We start from the raw sequence: 16,912 nt of genomic DNA on the forward strand, positions 1-16,912 counted from the left end.
AGTCCATATGGAAAATCAAACATGAAAAAATAGCTAAAGGGCAGTTATTAAAACAATAAAAATTCTATTATTAAAACAGTGCTGAAAGGACACACAGACAGATTAACATAACAGAATAAAAAGCAGAAATCTATCCAGGTGCTTGTGGAAATTCAGCTTATATAATTAAGTAAGTACCTCAAATCCCTCAGGAAAATAGACTTTTAAATAAATGGTGTTAATACAACTAGAGTGTATTGGAGAAAGAGTGAAAATTGGATCTATAACTCACACTATATACCAAAATAAATTAATAACATAAATATGAGAAGTGCCTTTCAAACTAGGACTCAAAATACAGAGGTAATAAAGGAAAAGTGTTGATAAATTCAGCTATATTAAAAAAGGCACTCATTAGTGACAACAAAATAACAAAGCAAAGCAAAACCATAAGCAAAATAAAAAGCAAATCACAAAAATGGGAAAAGTATTTGCAATTTACACCTTATATTCAGATAGAGAGCTAATCTCTTTAATATATTAAAACTCAAGAAAAGACTATATAAACCCAATTAACAAGTGGACAATAACCATGAATAAACAGAGTGTGGGAAAAGATGCATGTGGCCCATAAACATATAAAAGAGACCTCAGCTGTAGTCAGAATAAAAAATACACAAATTAAAACTACACAGATATATTGTTTTTATGTATAATATTGGTAAACAAAAATGGCTTGTCTACCTACTTTGAGGACAAGTTGTGATCCTCTCATATTTTACTGATGCTAGTGCAAAATGAGTAACCAATAACATTACACACACACTTTTAAACTTTTTTTGTAGTTTCAAGTTTTTATTTAAATTCCAGTTAGCTAACATGTTGTGTCATATTAGTTTCACGAATAGGGTTTAGTGATTCATCACTTACATACAACACCTGGTGCTCATCACAAGCGACCTCTTTAATTCCCATCACCGATTTAGCCCATCCCTCACCCCCACCCTCCATTAACTCTTAGTTTGTGATCTATACTTAAGAGTCTGTTTCATGGTTTGCCTCTCTCTCTTCCCACCCTCCTCCCATATTCATCTGTTTTATTTCTTAAATTTCGCATATGAATGAAATCATGGTATTTGTCATTCTCTGACTGATTTATTTTGCTGCTCCATCCATATTGTTACAAATGGCAAGATTTCATTGTTTTTTCTTTTATGGATGAGTGATATTCCATTCTACTTATATACCACATCTTCTTTGTCCATCAGTCGATGGACATTTGGGCTCTTTCCATAATTGGGCTATTATTGACAATGCTGCTATAAATACCGAAGTGCATCTCTCCCTTCAAATCAGTATTTTTGTGTCCTTTGGGTAAACACCTAATAGGGCAATTGCTGGGTCATAGGTTAGTTCTATTTTTAACTTTTTGAGGTACCTCCATTCTGTTTTTCAGAGTGGTTGCACCAGTTTACATAGTTTACATACCCACCAATAGTGTAAGAGAGTTCTCCTTTCTCAACATACCCAGACATGTCTGTTTTTCCCACGTCGTTAATTTTAGTCATTCTGACAGGTGTGGGGTGATAGCTCATTGTAATTTTAATATGTATTTCCCTGATGATGAGTAATGTTGAGCATCTTTTCATGTGTCTGTTGGCCAGCTCCATATATTCTTTGGTAAAATATCTGTTTATGTTATCTGCCTATTTCTTCACTGGATTATTTGTTTTTGTGGGTGTTAGTTTGATAAGTTTTTTATAGATTTTGGATACTAACCCTTTATCTGGTATGTCATTTGGAGAAATCTTCTCTCATTCTGCAGGTTGTCTTTTAATTTAGTTGATTGTTTCCTTGGCCATGCAGAAGTTTTTATATCTTGATGATGTTCCAATAGTTCATTTTTGCTTTTATTTCCCTTGCCTGCAGGGAGGAAGTTGCTGCAGCAAGTTTCAGAGAGGTTGCTGCCTGTTTCTCCTCTAAGATTTTCATTGTCTCAAGTCCTGACATTTAGGTCTCCCATCCATTTTAAATTTATATTTGTGTATGGTGTAAGAAAACAGTCCAGTTTCATTCTTTTTATGTCAGTTTCCAGTTTTCCCAACACTGTTGGAGAGACTGTCGTTTTTTTTTCCATTGGATGCTCTTTCCCGCTTTGTGAAAGATTAGTTGATCATATAGTTGTGGGTCCTTTTCTGGGTTTTTATTCTGTTCCTTTGATCTATGTGACTGTTTTTGTGCCAGTTCCATACTACCTTCATCACTACAGCTTTGTAATATTACTTGTAGTCTGGAATTGAATTGCCTCCAGCTTTGCATTTCTTTTTCAAGATTGCTTTGGCTCTTTGGGTTTTTTGTGGTTCCATACAAATTTTAGGATTGTTTGTTCTAGCTCTGGAAAAAAATGCTGGTGGTATTTTGATAGGGATTGAATTAAATGTGTGGATTGCTTTCTGTAGTATAGACATTTTAACAATATTTGTTCTTCGAATCTGTGAACATAGAATGGTTTTCCATTTCTTTCTGTCATCTTTAATTTCATTCACCAGTGTTCTATGGTTTTCAGATAATAGATCTTTCACCTCTTTGGTTAGGTTTCTTCCTAGGTATCTTATGGTTTTTGGTGCAATTATAAACGGGATCAATTCCTTGATTTCTCTTTCTGCTGCTTCATTGGTGTAGAGAAATGCAACGGATTTCTGTATGTTGATTTTGTATCCTACAACTTTACTGAATTCATGTCAGTTCTAGCAATTTTTTGTGGACTCTTTAGAGTTTACTACATAGAGTATCATATCATCTGCATATAGGAAAGTTTGTCTTCTTCCTTACCAATTTGGATGCCTTTATTTCTTTTTGTTGTCTGATTACTGAGGCTCTAGGATTTCCAGTACTATGCTAAGTAACAGTTGTGAGAGTGAACATCCCTGTCTTGCTTGTGATGGTAGAGGAAAAGTTTTTAGTTTTTCCCCACTGACAATCATATTAGCTGTGGGTCTATTGTATATGGCCTTTATTATGTTGAGGTATGTTCCCTCTATCCCTGCTTTGTTGAGGATTTTTATCAAGAACAGATGCTGTACTTTGTCACATATTTTTTTTCAGCATCAATTGAGAATATTATAGGTTCTTATCCTTTCTTTTTAAAAATTTTTAAGTTTTTTTTTATTTTTGAGGGAGAGAGAGAGAGAGAGAGGAAATGAGTGAGGGTGGATGGGGAGAGGGAGAGGGAGAGAGAATCTTAAGCAGGCTCCAAAGTGGGGCTCAATCTCACAGCCCTGTGATCATGACCTGAATTGAAATCAAAAGTTGAACACTTACCCAACTGAGCCCCCCTGGTTCCCTGGTTCTTGTCTCTCTTATTAATGTGGTATATCATGTTGATTGATTTGCAATTATTGAACCACTCTTGAAACCCAGGAATAAATCCCACTTGATTGTGGCAAACAATTCTTTTAGTGTACTGTTGGATTCAATTTTCTACATTCTTGTTGAGAATTTTTGTATCCATGTTCATTAGGGATATCGGCCTGTACTTCTCCTTTTTAATGGGGTCTTTGGTTTTGGAATCAAGGTAATGGTGGCCTTATAGGATGAGTTGATAACTTTTCCTTCCATTTCTATTTTTTGGAACAGTTTGAGAAGAATAGGTACTAATTCTTTAAATTTTTGGTAGAATTCCCTTGGGCAGCTGTCTGACCTGGACTTTTGTTTCTTGGGAGATTTTTGAATGCTGATTCATTTTCTTTGCTGCTTATGAGTCTGTTCAAGTTTTCTATTTCTTCATTTGTGGTAGTTTATATGTTTCTAGGAATTTGTCCAGTTCTTCCAGATTGTGCAATTTGATGGTATATAATTTTCATAGTATTCTCTTGTAACCATTTGCATTTCTCTGGTGTTGGTTGTGATCTCTCTCTCTCTCACTTGTGATTTTATTTGTTTAGGTCCTTTTCCTTTTTTGTTTGGTAAGTCTGGTGAGGTGTTTATCAGTTTTATTAATGTTTTCAAAAATTCAGTTCCTGGTTTCATTAATTTCTTCTGCTGTTTTTCGTGTGTTTGTTTGTTTGTTTCTGTATCATTAATTTCTGCTCTAATCTTTATTATTTCCCTTCTTCTGTTGGCTTTATATTCATTTGTTGTTCTTTTGCTAGTTCCTTTACGTTCAGGGTTAGATTGCAAATTCTCTTGCTTCTTGAGGAAGACCTGAATTACTATATACTTCCCTCTTATGACACATTAGGTGCGTCCCTAAGGTTTTGAACTGTTATATTTTCATTTTCATTTGTTTTCATGTCTTTTATTACTTCTTTAATTTTCTGGTTGACCTATTCATTCTTTAGAATGATGTTGTTTAACCTCCATGTTTTGGTCTTTCCATTTTTCTTCTTGTGGTTGACTTCATGTTTTATAGCACTGTGGTTAGAAAATATTCATGATATGATCTCAATGTTTTTGTACTTGTTGAGGTCTGATGTGTGCCCTACTATGTGATCTATTCTGGAAAATGTCTCATGTGCACTCAAAAAGAATGTATATTCTGCTGCTTAGCATGAAATGTTCTGAATTCTCAACAGAAGCACTGCAGTGCCCTCAGCGCTTTATACCAGCCACGACAAGGACCTCCAAACCTCCAGTTTCTGAGACTGTTGCAAATACTCTCAAAAATCAGCCCCCTTTGTTTTTCCTGTCAATGGCTTTGGGGAACTATATTCCATGTGTGATCCCTGTGTACCCCGCTCTCTCTCATCTCCTTCCATGGCCAAGACGCCCTCCCCTCCACAGCAGCTGTGACCTGTTCCTCACCAAACCATGTCTCAGCAACCCTTACCTTCCACAATGTGGTCTCTTCTTTCCTTCTAGTTGTGCAGTTTGAGCTGTCAGTTCACAGATCAACTTCTTGTGTTTTCAAAATGATTTGATGTGGGGCACCTGGGTGGCTCAGTCAGTTGAGCATTTGACTTCAGCTCAGGTCATGATCTCACAGTTCATGGGTTCAAGCCCTCCATCAGGCTCTGTGCTGACAGCTCAGAGCCTAGAACCTGCTGCGGATTCTTTGTCTCCCTATCTCTCTGACCCTCCCTTTCTCATGCTCTCTCTCTCTCTCTCTCTCTCTCTCTCTCTCTCTCTCTCTCTCTCTCAAAACTAAATAAATATTAAAAAAATTTAAATTATCAAAATGATTTGATGTTTATTTAGCAGTGTTCAAAGGACAAGGCAAGCCAATGGTCTTCCTACTACCCTGCCATTTTAACTCCTCTCTTTATTTACTTTTTGACCACAAAAATCACACTTTTCTGCATCTACTGTGAAGATATGCTTCCACAAATACAAAATAACATATGAACAAAGTTACTTATTGCAGCATTATTTGTAATAACAAATTATTAATGTCACAAATCTCCATCAATGGGAGATTGGTTCAATGGACTATGGTAAAATATCACAATGGAATTCTGTGCAGCTATGAAAAAGAGGAAAATAAATCTATGATTTTATATGTAGTGTTTTTTATATCATATTGCCATGTGAAAAGAATGCAAGGAGCAGAATGTATAATTTATGCAACTGACTTTGGTAAGAAAGAAAGGAAAACAAGAATATCTATCTATCTATCTATCTATCTATCTATCTACTTAACATCTAATTTAAAATTGCTCATTTTTCAAAATGAAACACAGGAAGGATAAACCAGAATCTAAACCAGGACCTACTGAAAAATGTTACATATAAAAAGTTAGATAGGAATGAGTGGAGGGGATGAGCTTGAATTCTCTTTAGTTCTGCTCTAATAAGATGTATGCATTCTTAAATATCACTGTACTACACAAAATTGCATAATAAAATCCACAGGGCTTGTTGGAAATATGGGGTTAGAGGCACAGCACTCAAAAACATCATCAATGGCACATTAAAAAAATGTAGGAGCCCAATTAAAATGGTAGCACATGGGCACCTGGGTGGCTCAGTTGGCTAAGCATCTGGCTTTGGCTCAGGTCATGATCTCATGGTTAGTAGGTTCAAGCCCTGTGCTGACAGTTAGCTCAGAGCCTGGAGCCTGTCTTCAGATTCTGTGTCTCCCTCTCTCTCTGACTCTCCCCTGCTCATGCTGTCTTTCTCTCTCTCTCAAAAATAAATAAAAGCATTAAAAACATTAAAAAATGGCAGCACAGTTACACACATGCTAGGTGGGTAAGAAACACATAAGTATCATAATAAACATGGAATTCTACATCAAATAGACAAAGTTGTCTTGTGGAAGTGAGCATCACAAACCTTGCAGCTTGTGTATTCTTGTCAAGTGGAGGAGTGTTCATGGAAAGTCGTAACACCAGATGTGGAAGTGTGTGGCTCACCACGCACTGTGAGCTAAGGTAGCCAGTGGATGTTTCAGGTCTGTGCGTATGCTTTTACTCATTCTTATTCAACTTGTTTCAACTACAGATGATATTGTACACAAGCAAAGACCAAATTTGCATTACCCTCAAATATGTAAATAGTACTGGAATACATTAATATATTCTAAAGCAAGCATTAAGCTATTTCCACTCTTGAATACTACACATTAAAATATAAAATCATATGAAAAGGATGAAAGGCTCTCTAAAATATAGTACAAAGCAACAAATGTACATATGTGTCACACTGACAGCATAACTATGTGGAGAAAAGCATAATGTCAGGCACCATTTGGAAGAAACTCCTCTGATTGCACATTCTTATTCTATAAAAAATACCTTAAACAATTTTTTAATGTTTATTTATTTTTGAGAGAGAGAGAGAAAGAGAGAGAGAGAGAGAGAGAGAGAGAGAGATAAAGACAGAGTGGGAGAGCGGCAGAGAGAGAGGGAGACACAGAATCTGAAGCAGGCTCCAGGCTCTGAGCTGTCAGCACAGAGCCCAACGCGGGGCTCGAACCTACGCACTGTGAGATCATGACTTGAGTGAAGTCAGGTGCTTAACTGGCTAAGTCACCCCTATAAAAAATATCTTAAACATTACTTGTGAGATACTTATGGATTAATTGTTAATATAAATGCAGGTAATACAATTTGAGACTGTTCTCTGTGTATTAGATCAACTGATATATTGATATTATTAGGAAGTAGAATTTTTCACTCTAGGGAAAAGAATATATGAATTTAAAGGAATGGAAGAGAGAAAACCCTTTCTGATTTTGACTTTGCTTGGAAATAATAATAAAATCTTATGTATTATTATCTTTCATAATAATAATTATTATTTTTGTTCACAAAAAAAGCTTAAGACAATACCTTACTAATACTTTACTGGCCTTTAGCACACCAGTTGCCTGGATTTGGGTTTCTAAAGTAAAATCCCTCATGAAAAGAAGAAGAGCATTTCTTAGAGAAACAGTTGATTACTGACATGAGACAGGAAAGCACATGGTGAGACTGAGTTATCACAGGCCAGAAAAAGTTGATATAAAAAACGACACAAGACCCCTCTTGAAAAATTTGATCCTTTGAGCACCAGAAAAGAATAATGATAGTAAGTGTCATGCACTGAACAACAAAGAATAATTAATTATTCTTAGCACACAAAGTATAAATCATAAAGGCTAAGATTTATAAACGAGCTCATTAAACCTAAGGACTTCTGTGTATCAAGAGACTCCAAAATAGAGTGCAACAACAAGCCTCAAAGTGGATGCTATTTGCTTTATGTATGACTGACAGATATATATATTAATGGGATAAAGAAAACAACCCAATAGTAAACCTACTAAGAGTTATGAATAAGTAGTTCAGAGATGAGAAAGCACAAATGGCCCATAAATGTATGAGAAGACTTAATATCATTACTAAGTATTGAAGTGAAAATTAAAGGCCTACGGACTTGCTATCTTCTATTGACCAGCCTGGCAAAAATGGGTCTGACAGAATGAAGTGTTTTTGAGGAGATGGAGCAATGCTTACCTGCTGCTCATGGGAGTTCAAATGCATGCAAGTCTTTTGGAAAACCTACACTGCCTACTGAAGTTGATGACACATTCCCTTGATTCGGCAAGATTCCTGATGCACGAGATTGTTCATGGCAATATTGTTCATTGAAACAAAAAATGGAAATGGCCAATAGTCTATCCATATTAGAATATATCAACAATTTTTTGTGTTCATAAAATGGAGTATGGAGTACCATAAAATAAAATAATGAGATACAGGGCCAACATATTTGAATTCTGTTAAGGGACTAATGCATGAAAGAAGTAAGAAAAATACACACAGTTGAGTCTACTTAAATAAAACTTAAGAACAGACCATTAAACAATACATTATTTTGAGGTTGCATATATAGGTAGTAAAAGATAATAAAACTATATTGAAAAATCAAGAAAACTGTAAACACAAAGTCAAGATAGTTATTTCTGGAGAAACACAGGGAAATTGAACTGAGCAGGGGCTTACAGGAGACTTCAGAGGTCATGGTGTTTTTTATATATATATATACACACATATGTATATAAATATATATAAAATACATATCTATGTAATATATATGCATATATATGTGTGTATGTGTGTGTGTGTGTATATATATATATATATATACACACACACACACATACACACATATATATATTTCCTAGGCTGGATAGTGAATATATGTCTGCTTTTTGTAGACCAGGTTGAAAGTATGAATTTAATTTTAATTTTACTGGAGGAAAAGCCATTGTAATGATTTGTAATTAAGATAATAGAACAGCAAACAAAAAGTTTGGGTTCATCTAGATTAACTGTCCATACTAGTCACTTTACTTTCCATTTTCAATATGTTTTAAACAATTATATATTAATTTCTTGACCTTGATACTGTTTTTTAAAAAAAAATTATTTTTAAGCAATCTCCCTACCCAAAGTGGGGCTTCATAACCCTGAGATCAAGAGTTGCATACTCTACCAACTGAGCCAGCTAGGCACCCTGATCTTGATACTTTTTGATACAGAAACATCGTGCTGATTTTCCTACATAGTCATATTCTTTCTAATTATAATCCGAAACACTAACAACTAAGATGGGGAGTCAGTTCTAGTCCTTAGAAAATCTAGTAAGTACTTAAAGAAAAATGTAGCAGTGTTATTACTTAAAAAAAATTACTTAAAAAAATTCTGAACACAATGTATTGCCTTGTATGGCAAGGTAAAACTTGCCATACGTGTATCTTTTTAATTTTTTAAAGTTTTATTACAGTATAATTGAAACACAAAAATTGCACACACAATGTGTGGTGGGTTTGGACATATGCATACACTCATGATACCATCATCACAATCAATATGTCTACCACTTCCAAAAATTTCCTTGTGTTCATGTGTGTGTGTGTGTGTGTGTGTGTGTGTGTGTGTGTTGGAGAGTGGGAAAAACACTTAACATGAGATCTATCTTTGTAACATATTTTTATGTGCACAATATCATACTGCTAACTATAGACAATTTGTTTTATAGCAGATCTTTAGAACTTATTCATCTTGCATAATTGAAACTATATGCCCATTGAACAAGTCCCCATTTCCCCCTCCCTGCAGTCACAGGAAACCACAATCCCATTCTCTGCTTCTGTGAATTTGACTACTTCAGATGCCAAATATAAGTGGAATTATTCAGTAATTGTCCTTTGTATTTCACTTAGCTTAATGTCTTCTAGGTTTATCCTATGTTATTATAAATGGCAGGATTCTCTTCTTTGTTAAGGCTAAATAATATTGTCTATACATACTACATTTTCCTTATCCATTCATTACTGAAGAATATTTGGGTCATTTTCATATCTTGGCTATTGTGAATAATGTGGCAATGAATATACAGATCGAAACCAAAATATCACTTCACACCTGTTAGGATGACTATTATGAAAAACAAAAGAGAGCCACCTGGGTGGCTCAGTTGGTTAAGCACTAGACTCTTGGTTTCTGTTTGGGTCATGATCATGGTTCATGGATTTGAGCCCCACGTAGGGCTCTGTGCTGACAGCATGGAGCTTACTTGGGATTCTTTTTGCCCTTCTCCTGTTTGTGTGCTATCGCTCTCTCTTTCTCTCTTTCTCAAAATAAATAAATGAACTTAAAAAAAGATAAGTGTTGCTAATTCAAAAAAATATCTATGCTTTCATGTTCATAGGTAGGTCTTATGAATACTCATTATGAGAAGAAAGTTGTTTTAAATTATTTTTTCTTTCTTTTTTATTGTATTTATATGAAAAGATGGATGTTAGCCATCTGAACCTAACATTACTCATAATCATTAATCATAATATATGGTAATAATTTCACAATATAGGTAAATCATGCCATCATGCTCTATACCTTAAACTGTACACTATATATATTACTTATTTCTCAATAAAGCAGAGAAAAACATTAAACAGGATGGCCTCATGAATATATTCAATATCAGCTAAACATATCTCATCACAATGAATTTCATAGTTCCAAATTGTCATCCTTTTTTACCTGTAGGTAAGTGGATTTCACCAAAGCTTTTCTAATTTCCTTGGGATGGAGAGTTGCCTTTATACTTGTATCTGTGACTCATACTCATTAGTAGCATACCCTTTCATAGAGATAGATGGTCTCTTTCCACTGCTTTACTAAGTGATGTGATGAATGTCAACATGAGTTCTTCCTTTATTATCCTTTACATTGTATTCCAGCATGATTTCTGAGGAGGGCTTTTTGAATCCACATTCACTAATGTTCTCAGCCTGAATTCAGGGAGTATATATTTTTTTTTTGTCTGTGTCAGATTCAATGTGTCCCAAACTAGTACACACAAGATGCACACTTTATCTAGGCTATTTTTAGGTATTATTTCATGGCAAAATACAGATAAGAGGTTCAAAAAATTTAGGTCACTTGTTAATCATGCATGTTACAACATGGCAAATTTCTTTGGTTACAGAGTTGGGGTCCTTTTTAGGCAGGACTGGGAACATTTTATGAAATTTCAAGGTTATATAGAGTATTTGAAATGTATGCTTTGTTTTTTTCAAATAAGATAAATATATGTTTCATTTACAACATGGTTTAGGATCAGTGATTGCTGGCTCCATAGCATATCATGTAAGTATGTGAAGAGGTTGGAAATTTCAACTGGTAGCTCAACTCTAAGGCTCACCCTTCCATTGGGAACACGAGAACCTAAACATGACACTAAGCTTGTCTCAATATGATTGCCGGGCAACAAACTTTTAGGTATTAACCATGATCTTGCAGTTGGATTATTTCCCAGCTAGTCTAGTGGATGCTTTAGGATTACCATTCAAAAGTTCACAGAAATCTTTTGTATTGAGGGTTTTCATCAAGGTTTTTTAAACAGCAGTAGTCTGTCATATGCAACCATTAAGAATATGCAAATAATAAATAAACTATAAGATTATTCTCAAGAATTCATCCATATATCATATATCATAGAATTAGTGAATTGAGAGATGTAGCTTTGGTGATATATGAGCAATCAGGTGCATAATTTTTTATCTGTTTCTGCCTGAAAATATATGGATGCTAATCCCATAGGATGAAACAAGTTCACACTTGTTTTAGGCATCTTGGAAAATGACCATCTTGAGTGTTTGGAAATCTAATGGTTTGGGTTGACCAAATCACTAGGAGATGACCTTTCTTTTATAATGAGGCATTGACCTTCCTGAAATTCCTTCACCATAAATATCTCATGTAAATATCATACTTTTATATAAACTAACCAAACCAAATAATAAAAATCTCACCTAACCTGGAGCAATCTTAGAATCTTGCTTTCCTGGTCATAGTAATTGGTAGAGGAAGTGAGCATGTGACAGATAATGAGCCAGTCAGAACCCTTCACCAGAATTTTTAGAAATCATGAAAAGAGAGAAGTAAAGTTATAGTATACAACTTTGAAGCTACCAATGCCATGTTGCCTGCAATGTGGAAACAGACATTCAAGTCTGGTTCCAGTTCTGGAGGTTTCTAGAACTTTCTTGGCTTCTGTGTTACCACAGAGGTAAGTTATGCTTGCTTTCAATGCTGAAAGGAATTATTTTTGCAAGCTTTAGTTAATCTTGAATCAAAATAACCAGATGTTTTCCATAATATTGTAAAAAAATAAAAGAATGAATTCCCTTTGATGACCTCTGAGTTGTAATAAATATGCAGACATCAGAGCATCCTGCCACCAATTCCCCATTCCATCTCACTCTCCGATGGAGAGGGGGCACATTGGGGCAGAAAACGGTGGGATTCTGAGCCAAGGTTTGGCTTACAAGGGGTCTGTGTGTTCTGTATATCCACTTGATCCTATCTAATGTCCCTGAATGTATCATTGTGCCACCCCCACATTGAGCATTTGACTCATATAGTAAAGGGACATTTTTGTGAGAAAGGCTGAGCACAAACCACTGAAACAGCCTTCCTCATTGTGCCCTGAGAAATGGGTGCTGAGCCTAAGTACTAAGGAGCTAAAGGATGTAGTAGTGGTGTTTCCCATCACGTCTTCAGTTAAGTCACAAAACTGGCCCTTAAAATAACCCCAGATGAATCCTGAAGGATGACTTCAGACTACCACAGACTCAACTGAATAGCAGCCTGATTGCAGCTGCTATCTCAGACATGGTGCTCCTCTGGAGTAGATTAATCTGGCCTCCGTTACTGCTATGCTGATTTGGCAAATATGTTATGTTGTACTCAGATCAGAAACCATTTGCATCCACATGAAATGTACCAAATTGGGCATTTGCAGTTTTTCTTCAGCCTTCTGTTCACTTACTTTCTGTCAGAACGTAGTTTTAAAATATCTGGGTCACCTGGACATCTCACAGAAGGTCACATTGATTCTCTACGTTGATAACTTTGTGACAATTAAGCTGATGAGCAAAAAGTGGCTAACAAACTGGGGGCCTTGGTAAGATACATATCCCAGCGAATGAAAGATAAGCCAACCCTGCAAAGATTTGGGGAGTCACCCTACACGTGAGTAGAATAATTAGCAGTCCAGTGGTCAAGGACCATGAGGACATTCTCTCTAAATTAAAAGATAAATTATTGCATTTTGTATCTCTTACCACAAAGAAAGGAGCACAATGCCTGGCAGAAAGAACTCTTTGAGTTTAAAAGATAGCATGGTCCATACCTGGGTGACATGGAAAGCTACCATTTTTGAGTCTGTCCCAGGGAAGGAAACAGCTCTGCAGCAGATCCAAGCATCATTTAAGGTAACCCTTCCCTTGATCCATATGGACCTTGTGATATCAGGAGTATCAGTTATGATAAGCAATGCCATATAACACTCTCCACTGGGAGAATTGCAATGCAGACATAAGGGTTTCTGGAGCAAGGCTGTGCCCGATGTGGTGGAGAATTACATACCTTCGGGAATTCTTGGCATGATACTAGATTTCAGTAGAAGTAAAGTATCTGGCAAAGGATAGCATGCATATGAAACATTCTGTCTAGTTTTGTCAAACTGACTAAGTCATAAAGACAGGTGAATGCAGCAGCAATCCATTGTAAGGTGGAAGTGGTATATCCAAAAACAAGCATGAGCTAGACAAGAGAGCACAAGCAAGCTATATCAAGAAGTAAACTAGAACCACATGTTATCTACCTCTGTTTTATCAGAGGTAGCACACACCTAGTGCCACATGAGTTGATAGAAGATAAAAGCCCATTCTTGGTTTACAAAAGGGTCTAATTAATATGCAAATGAATGCTGAAAATGGAAGCTTTGAAAAACAGTGGGAAGTGAAAAACAAGATCCTCAGGAAAGGCCTTGAAAAACAGTGGGAAGTTGAAAACAAGATCCTCAGGATAGGCAGAGCTTCAGTGAGAGGCCTGGCCACCCACAGTGTGTACACAGAATTTGAGATGTACAGAGCTCTAGATATTGCTAAATTCTTTATTTATACAGGGTCTCCAAAGGAGAAAGATGGGAAAATTTTGGATAAGAAGGTTTGATGTACAGGCATGGGGATGAAGATATGGGAGTAAAGGTAAAAAAGTGTGAATGACTTTGTACCACATAGTAGTACTCACAAGAGAATATTAAGTAGTAAGATTTGGCCAGCCAGTTTTAGTCAGTCTGTGCCATTGGTCATGTCAGCACTGGGATGATGGACACATGAATTCAATTAATTCAGTGGTAACAGTGGAAGTGAGGAAGGGCTAAGCCTAATCCAACAGTATGAGATTCCACTTACCAAGGCTCACTTAGCTGCTGCAGCAACTAATTGTCTAAACTGGCAGTAAGAGAGGCCAGCGCTTGCACCCTAAGTAGACCAACTAGCTGTTTGAGAGTGAGTTGAATAAATCAGTTTCCTTTCAACCTGGAAGGAACAAAGACTTGCTTTAATAAAAATAAATACGTATCATGGGGGAGGTTTTGTATTCTTGTTCATAGGACCTCATCAGAACAACTATCCAAGAGTGGATGTAGTGTTTAATTGTCTGGTATGGGATCCCACATGGCACTGGTTGGATCAGAAGACCTTCTTTATAGCAAATGAAGTGTGGGAGTGGGTCCAGGAGTGTAACCCAATGGTTATATCACATATGTAGAAACTGAGACTGTTGGCCTGAAAGAGCCTTAGAAATTATAGTCAATCAGTCTACAAGTAGTATTCTATGAAGAGCAGGCTTCAATCTCCAAGATGCAGTACACACATTGCTTCAACGATTTTATATAGTACCATGTAGGAAGAATACTTACATCTGAGTACCAAAGAGTAGATACAGGAGAAGCTCCCCTAATTATCAGTCTTAGTGACCCTCCAGAGATTTTATTTCTCCCATTCCTGCAACTCTAGGCTCTACATGACTGGAAATCCTAATCCCCAAAGGGTGCAAAGTCTTGCCCGGGAAAGATGATGAGAATCCTATAGAGCTACAAACTATAGTTGACACTTGGACACTCAGGTTCTTTGTGTCCACAGACCAGCAGTAAAGGAGGAGTCATAATCTTGACAGGAATAATTGACAGTAATCACCAGGAAGTGGTAGGGTTTCTGTCACAGAGTAGAAGTAGGGAAGAATGTGTGACACCGGCTGATCCACTTGGGTGTCTACTACTATTCACTGGTCCAACTGTAATGATAAATTACAAAGGCCAGCAACCACAACATGAAAATTTATGGTAACCAAGGGTTCAAGGTCTTCAGGGATTGTCCAGATCATCATACCACAAAACAAAGCAACAGGACCCCAGCAGTGGTGGTCTAAGGATGAGGGGAATCCATAACGGATAGCTCAGGAAGATGATGAGTATCAGAAGGGGTTCCAAGACCAACTACAATTGTAGGGACTGTAGTTCATACTACGAATCTTTTTCTGTGCTTCCCTTAGAAAGAGAGGCCCTCTGGAATCCTAAACTAACTTCTGCCTCAAATGTCTTTGAGGAAGCCAAGACAATCAGTTCAAGGGATGGACTATCATGAAGATGGATATGTACCACTTTTGAGAGCCCACTTAAAAGAAAAAGTTGTTTCTCTGACACATTGGTGTGTTAATCCTTCTGATTTTGCTTCAGAAAGCTGTATAATCCAAGAAAGAGCACGATCTTCTTGGGGTGGTCCACCCCCAGTGACTGATCATGAAGGAGTTATGAAGGCCTGGCCATTTCCTTTACTGTAAGATACCAGCTCATCATAAGCAACTTGAGCAACGTGTACTTCAGAATCCCCTTTAGGGTTAGGTGGGGCTTTATTTCACCTACACCTGTTTGATTCTCTCTCTGCCCAGTGCTGTTTGCTCCATATCCACCATGACCATGGAGGCCTTTATAAAAGGGTTTCCAGTTTTCCAATGTCTATTTTTCACATTTCTAATGATATTACAGTAGATCTTCCTTTTAATAATAGTCATTTTATATGCAAAAGTCTGAAATTGTCACTTAGTGAAAGCCAACTAAATTTAAGAGAATCTGGGACTCAATAAGAAAACAAAAAATGATAAAATAAAATAACACCTTCTATGGAAAAAAAATGTGACCATGCCAGATGATGCAAAATTCCATTATTTTTCCTTTTGAACTCAAGTTCTCATTTTTAAAGTCAATCAATCAGTCATTCAATCAATCAATACAGCTTACCTCTGGTAAGGATTTTGATTCCTCAGGGAAATATACTTCACTTGTAGTAAATTCAAAAAATTATACAAAGGTAACTAGGGTGCAATTGCTGTCCTGGTAAGTAATAATTCCTGGTTATTTACAATGTACTTATTGTATTTCTGTGTGGCAGTATTGAATGTACTACTCTTGCATACCTCCTACAGTTTTTATTAGAGACAAATTTAAGGTAAGTAGATTACCACTTCAGGTTAGCTTTGATTCTGTTTTCTTTTCTTTTAAATTGATCTCATAATGACAATAGCACTTCTCAAATGGCTGCAGTTAAGTCTTTACATTGATTGTGTTTCTTTTTCATGCAATCATGATAAAGCATCAATATATTTTATATATACATTAAGTAGTTTCCATAGAATTCTAAATTGATTGATGATTCATTTATTCTGTTTCAACACAATTTACTAGATTCCCAGTGGTTGTCAGTCCCTTGGCCAAATATTAGGGATGTAGTTGATTAAAATATGGTAGTTCTCTTAAGGAAATTACTGTGGATGGTTTCTTAAATAGGCTTTATTCTTTTGCTATAATCATCTTGAATTCAGTTTGTCAGGGTTATGGACTGAAGTTGTGCTTCCGCAAAATGCACATGTTGAAGCTGTAATTCCCAATTGACTGTATTTGGACACAGAGCATTTAAAGAGGCGATTAAAGTTAAGCAAGCTCATAAGGCTGGGGCCTTAATCCAGATGGACTTGTGTCCTTATGAGAGGAAGAAACACCAACAACACATGCACCCAGAGAAAAGGCTATGTGAGGACACAGAAAGAAGGTGGCTACCCATAAGCTAAGGAAAGAGGCCTCAGGGGAAACCAAACAT

This window comes from Suricata suricatta, chromosome 1 (assembly GCF_006229205.1).
Source record: "Suricata suricatta isolate VVHF042 chromosome 1, meerkat_22Aug2017_6uvM2_HiC, whole genome shotgun sequence".
NCBI classification, from domain to species: domain Eukaryota; kingdom Metazoa; phylum Chordata; class Mammalia; order Carnivora; family Herpestidae; genus Suricata; species Suricata suricatta.